Here is an 8216-nt window from a genome sequence, read left to right as displayed (position 1 = left end):
AATTCTCAGGCACTTTTTGTTCCCTGTGCCTGCAGGCTAAGTGAGTTCCCCATCCGGACAGCCCCAACAAAGAGCCACAGGTGCTGGCTGTTGGCAGCTGAAGGTGCCAGCTGTGCTTGGAAATGGCCAAGGGCCCAAGGGCATGTGGGCGGAGCTCTGACAGCACCCAGTACAGGCTGAAACCCACAGATTGTCAATGCAGAGAAGGAAAATTGAAATGCAAATCAATCAATTTCAAAAGCTTATGAAACCATTCATTTAAAAGTCAACCCTGACATTTTTTTTCTTTAAAAAATCAGCATGTCTTGCAACTCTAGGTGGCAAGTAAGCGCCTCATTCTGCTTCCCTCCTCCAGGGCTGACGGCTCCTGGCTCCTTGCCCATGATATTTGAGCAGAGCAATAGGTACTGTGAGCAAGTCAAAGGATGTGAAGCCATTTGCTTCAGAAAACAAATTGGATGTCTTTCCAACAGTTACAATGACAAACTTTGTCTCAGTGAGGCCTTCGGATCATAAAAAGGAAAGTCCACCAATGGCCTCAACAAGCACTGAAGAGTCAGTTCAGGTAAACCAGAAGTTATTCTCAAAATGCTTTACCCCAAAGTCATATTGCAGAAGTTTGCTGACACACTTATCTTCTTCCTTTCATTATTATTTTCTTCCTTGGGTCTCCACAGAGAATTCTCCAGAAAGAAACCTCTGAACTCTTATTTCTCAGGTTCTTCCACAGGTGGTAGATGGTGAAAGGTGTCTCTCCACCCCAAATCGAAGCTGGGATGACGGGGCAGCTGGGCACCTCGCCCTGTAGGCCAGCTCCGGTCTCCTTCCACGGTGCAGACGAGGAAAGAAAGAGCCAATGGAAAATTGCTATCTCACACCTCTGTACGCATCATCGCATCTCTGACATCCATTGGCTGAAGCCAAACCAAAGGCTGAGAAAATAGACTCGCCTCTTTAAAAGTCACAGAACAGAGGGCCTGGATACAGGGAGGGGTCGAAAATTGAGGCCATCCATGCAGTCTGTTATAGGGGTAGGTATCAGAGCTACCTTGGACACGTTTTCTAATTCCCCACACACGTCCTCCATCTGCTGCAGGGACTCTGACATGCTCTGGTCCAGGGGTCCTCAAACTTTTTAAACAGGGGGCCAGTTCACTGTCCCTCAGACCGTTGGAGGGCCGTTGGAGAGTGCGGTGCACATTCCACACATGCGCACTGTGGGCCCAGGACCAGTCGGCCGCTAAGCAGGACAGGCAGCGGCGGCAAAAACACCCTGGGGGCCGGATAAATGTCCTTGGCGGGCCGCATGTGGGCTGCGGGCTGCAGTTTGAGGACCCCTGCTCTGATCCCTCGACATTGCACCTTGCTGGACCTAATTCCTAAACCCACTCGGATTACACATTGAGTCGTGGACTTCTATTAGTGCAGTGACGAATTGGACACTGTGCCTGTCCTGGGGATCCCGAAATGAGCAAGAGACAGTCGCTGGCCCGAGGGCTTCTGACTTGTGGGAGGAATAGCATGACCTGCAATTCCAGTGCAACACTGCAAGGGACACACAGAGGAAAAGCAAAGTGCTACAGTGGCTGGGAGACTTCGAGGCAAAACCTTTTATTCATTCATCTGTGTGTTCTTCTACTTCAAAATGGAATTAAAAATAAACTCCAGTTCCTTCAATAGTTACTGTGCAAGAAAGAAAAAAAAGAGATGGAGAGAAAATTATAGATTAAAAGAGACTTACGAGATGCATAGCATAGCAACCTAACCGTAGTATGCATCTTATTTGGATCTTGATTCAAACAAACCAAAACAAATTATGTTGTTTATAAGACAATTGGAAATTTAAATGGTGATATTAATAAATTATTATTCATTTTTTTGTTCTAATAATGATATTGTGGTTATATTAAAAATAATCCTGGGGAGGGAGGAAGGGATGGGCATATACACACCTAATGGGTGCTCTGGGGGTTGAAAGTGCTCGAAGCTCTAACTCAGTTGGGGCAAAGGCAATATATGTAACCTAAATATTTGTACCCCGATAATATGCTGAAATTAAAAAAATATATTAAATAGTCCTTATTTCTGGAGCTATACACCCAAATATTTATGAATGAAATGATACAATGTTTAAAATGTGCATTAAAAGAGAGAAGGGGTGTGCATGGGGCAGCACTGACCATGGGTTGATGGTTAGTTTAGTGGTCAGCACATGAGGTCCTTTCACCCTATTCTGTTGACTTTTGTGTATGTTGCAAATTCTCCACAATAAGTAAATAAGAAAGATTGACAGGATTAGCCCACCCGATTCTGATGATTTCCAGGACACCTCCCTGCCAGACACACCATACGTACTTGCACACGCTTGCAGTTCAGTCCACACGTGACCGGCACTGTGCACTGGGTTGGTGCTTTGTTGTTACTGTATTTTCTCTCTTCTTGGCCTGATAGCCAATGATTCCACCTGTGCAAGAGCAATCTGTGCCCTTAGATGCCTTCTGGGCCCTACGGGAACTATGAAGCTGGTTCATCCCCCTCCTCTCCAGGGTCCCCTTGGGTTGCCTCTGCCCTTCCCCACCAACTCCTGCCAATCATGATCTTGTCAAGCACCCTGATGACTGTCCTGTATTCTCTCTTAGTGACGGAGAGCCACCAGCTCTCAAACAGGCACTTTCATGCAAACGTAAAAACATGTAAAAAAGAAAACCCAGCCCACCCAAACTCCCCAAACAGTTCCCCGGGGATAAAAGCATTTCTTTGCAAATTATTATCTCAAACTTAAATGCCTGGACCATTTCATGTTCAAAAAAATGCTAATCGTTTTCTAACTTTTATCAAGAAAGTCTTGGACACTGATACAAACTAATCCTTTAGCTGCTCAGGTGGTCATCGTGTTCTTAGCTTGAAACAACAAAAAACAGTTGGAATTGAATTTGATAAGAATAAGCTGGCAGTTGCGGCCCAACTCTAAGATACCAGAAGCCCCATGATGATGCCACATTGTGACTGATGTTGATAGTCTCAATGCTTCCATTCCCTTCAGGGCCTGTGATACGAATGTTCCAGAACATCAGTCTTGTCCAATCTGTAGATCCCATAGGTGCAGTGATGTAGGGAACAACAAACCACCCTGAGCTGCAAGAAGCCCCCTTTGCCTACCACCAGGTTTCTCTAAATGCTTTTTCCTGACAAACGTTGAGTTCAGCTTTGCAGGGGATGAGAAACCAGAGGCTGAAAACTGAGGTTCTCACGTGGAGTCCAGTCTAGAAGTCAAGGATCATCTCAAGTGGAAGCCAGAGGGCATGGGGAGGGTAGCTTTTAAGCCTATAATCTTATCACCATTGTCAAACAGCTCAGCTGTGTATGCCTTGACAAAGGCTTGACAAAGGTTAGTAAGATTTAAGATTCCAGGGACACAAACACAGGTGTCTTCAGGCTGCAGCCAGGTGCTATACCTGTAAACTAACCAGAACAATTTGGTATATTGTATCAAATAGGCATGGTCTTTGCTTCTAAAAGAACTATGCATTGGCCCAAATTTCTTAAAACACATGACTTTCCGTATCTATCATTTTCTCTCTTTAGTGAAGGAGCAGGGCACGTTGGGCATACAATTTATTGTATTTCCCTCTTCCCTGTAAGTGAAATAACATAGCAAGTGGGTTGATAATTAATAGGTCATACTCAGCCCAGACAGAGGGAAGGGACGGAATGGGGAGGGGACTGCAGTAATCTGGGGAGGGTGTGGCCCCAGCTCAGCTCTCAGGGGTATATGTGGGGGTGTGATTGCCATGGGGGACCCGGCATTTCCAGCTCTTCGAGTTGCTGAAGGAAATGCAGATATTTATATGAAATGTTATTTTTCAAGTTTGGGAACTTATTCAAATATGTATTTTTTAACATAGTGCAGGACGAGCTAACAAAACCTGCCTGTGGCTGAGTCCAGCCCTCAGACCACCAGTTTGCAGCCTCTGCATAAACTAATGGCAAAAAAAGTTACCCCTTGACCATTCTGTCTTCACAAAAATGTTGCTCTTTGGCAACAGCACGTTCCCAAATCTTTATTCTGTGTTCTGTTTGATGTAGGAGGCATAAATAAAAAACTTCCTGACGTGGGAATTTCTACCTCCCCGGCAGGGTAGAGAGAAACATTTTCCTATTTCATTGCTGGATTCTATGGTTTATGAGTTCTTTTCCTTTAAGAACTTGCTTTTATCTCATTCCTTTGGGCCATAAGGCTACTTTGCTGAGAAAACTTGGCAGAAGGTTATATTTAGAAAAGTGTGGAGCCAAGCAAATTCCCCTATCAGCTGCACGGAAACCCATGACTCCCTGGAGCAGGAGCCTGTGCCCTGCTATTTTCTGCCTGCCCTCGGGAGGACTTTTTATTGCAAAAACACGTAATGGGGCACATGTATGCCCAGGAGACGTTTAAGCACTGATTTAAAAGGGCATAATGAATACCTCTTTGTGATCATTGCAATTGCCTGATTTTATTGTTACCTTCATTGTCAGAACATTAACCAAAAAAAAAGGAAAAAAAAAAGGTTTTTATGACTAGTAAAAGGAAAAGGAGCTAGTTGTCTCTTTCTCTCCTCCCCTTCTAGGCCAAGAGTTCAGTTCTTAACCCCTTCTCCCCACGTCCACCTATGTGTAAGGAGACAACGTATGCTGTAATTCAACACACTTCACATTTTCAGCTTCCAGGAAAAGCTACTCAGTTGGGTTATCCTAGTTTACACCGAGGAAAGGTGAGGAACAAGGGCAAAAGGCATGTTCCAGAAACTCACAGACGGCTGTGCTGAGTAAGGCCTTGCAGGGAGTGGAATTCAGGATTCGTTTCTGGAGCCAAGAGGGACTCCTGATCCCAGGGCTCAGTCCGCTGGGGAGGCATTCAACTCCCAGCCCACAGGAGGAGTTCGCCAACCCCTACCTCTGTGGGGTGTAATGAACTGAACTGCAGCCCTGCAAAATTCATGTGCTAACGTCCTAACCCCCAGAACCCGGGAATGTGACCTTATTAAGAGATAAGGCCTTTAAAGAGGTGATTAGGTAAAAGGAGGTCATTCTGGTAGGTCCTACTGCAATATGACTTGTGTTCTTATAAGAAGAGGAAATCAGGACACTCACACAGAAGGAAGGCCGCGTGAAGACACAGGGAGAAGACCGCCAAGGCAAGCCAAGGAGAGAGGCCTCGGGAGAAACTATCCCAGCCGACACCTTGTTCTGAGACTTCTAGCTTCCAGAACTACAAGAAATAAACTTCTGCTGTTTGACCCACCCAGTCCGTGGCACTTTCTTATGGCAGCCAGAGCTGACTCACAGGTGGGGGCTCAGTCGCTTTGCCCAGCTGCTGCTGCTGCTACCGCAACCACCCACTGTATTGCCGCCCCCCCCCCCAAAATATCTCTAGACTGTGGCTTGTGCTGACTCAGGGCTTCTGCTTATGGATAGTCGCTGTGTCCTTAAGGCTCCTCCTGTTGGGCAGAGCACTCAAACCAACCCTCTTTGCAGGCCGCTGGGTCAGGTTCCCCTCCCTGTTCCAACTCTGTGGCCAGGAGGCCTCAGGATGTACTCTGAAGCCACCCAGGGCCATTTGCCTTTGTATACAGCTGTAGGAGGGCCTCCCATCCCAAGAAAGAAGAGTGTGTATATGCATGTGTGTACATTCATGTGCATGTGTGAACCATGCTTAGGTTTGGTCTATCATCATGCTATTTATTCAAAAGCCAGATAATTCTAGAAAATGCATACTAGTCTATAGTGACAATGAGTTGGGGGGGAGGTGCTGCAATGGGGTTTGAGAAAACTTTAGGGATGAAAGAAATGTTCTGTGTTTTGATTGTGGCTGTGGTTTTGATTGTGGTCATGGTTTTAGGGACATATTTATCTTTTAGAAACTCATGAAATCATACCTTTTACATCATGGATGCTATTTATTGTATTAAATGAAACCTCATCAAAGTTGATTTTTTGTAAAAAACCATTTTAGGAGGTTAGTTTCCAGACATTTGACACCCTCGAGATATGACAAAGAAGTATGAAGGATTGGGCCAATTTTAGAGACAGCTCTGCCTCCCCTGGCTCAGTCTGCAACATGAACCTGTGATTTCTCCACCTTCTTGGCCTGGCAAGCAATAGAGTCGGCGGCGGGCAAGGACCGGTTGTGTCAGCCAGAGGGAACGAGCAGAGCCAATGAAGGCGTTGAGCAACCTGCAGGAGGAAGTGTCAGCTAATTTCAACGATGATTACTTTACCAGTGATCTGACACCTCAGAGTTAGGGACTATCAGAAAACACAGTCTGATCTGAGGCCCTCTTGTTCACCCCCACTTGGTTCAGGAACCACATTTTATCAAAACTCTAATGCAATCATTGTAGCTCAGCTTTCCCTTTGGAATTCAGGCTTTAATGCCCCTGCCAGTACAAGTGTTTAATGAGGCAATGTTGATTGCAACACAACCTGGAAGGACTCCTGGTAGCATCTAGAAGAGACGTGCCCAGACCATGCCAAGGCCTTGCTTCACTCTTGTTGATTCTAATGCATGCTGAGGTGGCCAAGAATAAATGAACCCATTATATTACTATTAATTCAAAACAATGGAGTTTAAAGATACAGCCATCTTTTTAAAAAAATGTTTAGAAATCAGAGTTGTTTATCAGCTATTCCTTTTATTTATTTATTTATTTTTATTTTATTATTATTATTTTTTTTGAGACAGAGTCTCACTTTGTTGCTCAGGCTAGAGTGAGTGCCGTGGTGTCAGCCTAGCTCACAGCAACCTCAAACTCCTGGGCTCAAGAGATCCTACTGGCCGGGCGCGGTGGCTCACGCCTGTAATCCTAGCTCTCTGGGAGGCCGAGGCGGGCGGATTGCTCAAGGTCAGGAGTTCAAAACCAGCCTGAGCAAGAGCAAGACCCCGTCTCTACTATAAATAGAAAGAAATTAATTGGCCAACTGATATATATATAAAATTAGCCGGGCATGGTGGCACATGCCTGTAGTCCTAGCTACTCGGGAGGCTGAGGCAGGAGGATCGCTTGAGCCCAGGAGTTTGAGGTTGCTGTGAGCTAGGCTGACGCCACGGCACTCACTCTAGCCTGGACAACAAAGCAAGACTCTGTCTCAAAAAAAAAAAAAACAAACAAACAAACAGGCAACTTAATACCCATTGTAATTCCATCTTTAAAATAAAAGATAGGCATCTATGTATTTATGTCTGCAGTGAAAATTTGGAAAGAAGCTGACAATAAAAAAAAAATGAGATCCTACTGCCTCAGCCTCCCAAGTAGCTGGGACTACAGGCATGCGCCACCATGCCTGGCTAAATTTTTTTTTTTTTGTATATATATTTTTAGTTGGTCAATTAGTTTCTTTCTATTTTTAGTAGAGACGTGGTCTCACTCTTGCTCAGGCTGGTTTCGAACTCCTGACCTTGAGCAATCCACCTGCCTTGGCCTCCCAGAGTGCTAGGATTACAGGCATGAGCCACTGTGCCCGGCCAGCTATTCCTTTTAATAAACCTTGTATTGAGGGATAGCATACTTACAGAAATATGTACCAATTATACAGGAACAGGTTTATTGCTGCATAATACAGTACTCTCTAGGACAATACTACAATTTATTTGTCTATTCTCTTCTTGTTTGGACATTTGGATCCTTCTAAGTTTGGAGTGTAGGAGTGAAAAGGTAATATCCGTTCCTCACCCTTCTCAAGGGTCAAGGTTGGTACTGCTATAGTAAAAGACTGGTTAGCAAGAGGAAAGCATAACTAAGTTTTACATGACCTGGGAGCCTTCAGAATTGAAGAAGACCCAAAACCCACGAAAAACTGTTTTTTGTTTTATTTTCTTAATGTTTTTGTCCAATCATGCTTCTCTACAACTGGAGGGTGGGGGAAGAACACAGTAAGACCTATTTATTCAGATTCTGTTTCTTATATTTACCCTTTATTTCTAAAATTTTTAAACTTTTTAGTCATTAGTCATTTAAAAAATTAAAATTTTTTTCAGATTCTTGGCCTCTCTGTGTATGTAGCATTCCTTCCTCCTGTGCATGGGGCAGGACCTGTCTAGAAAGAGCATCTTATGACCTGATTTCAGAGGAGGTAAATTAGAGAGTGACCTTTCTAGATTTTATGGCTTGCTTTGGGGGAAGAGGCGTTCTAGTTTCTATGACCTGCTTCAAGAAGAGAGGAATTCTGGTTCCTATGAC

General features: G+C 44.6%; 1 long non-coding RNA gene across 1 annotated transcript; it reads right to left on the bottom strand.

Moving 5' to 3' along the window:
* Positions 1-262: 262 nt before the first annotated feature.
* On the bottom strand, positions 263-5318 carry LOC142861166 (uncharacterized). The gene is made up of 3 exons (XR_012912545.1): positions 5131-5318; positions 2356-3462; positions 263-1683 (listed from the first exon to the last, which is right to left on the bottom strand). It is a non-coding gene; the product is annotated as an uncharacterized LOC142861166 (long non-coding RNA).
* Positions 5319-8216: the final 2898 nt, after the last annotated feature.

Source organism: Microcebus murinus, chromosome 16 (assembly GCF_040939455.1).
Source record: "Microcebus murinus isolate Inina chromosome 16, M.murinus_Inina_mat1.0, whole genome shotgun sequence".
Classification (NCBI taxonomy): domain Eukaryota; kingdom Metazoa; phylum Chordata; class Mammalia; order Primates; family Cheirogaleidae; genus Microcebus; species Microcebus murinus.
This window is presented reverse-complemented; position numbering and strand designations above follow the sequence as displayed.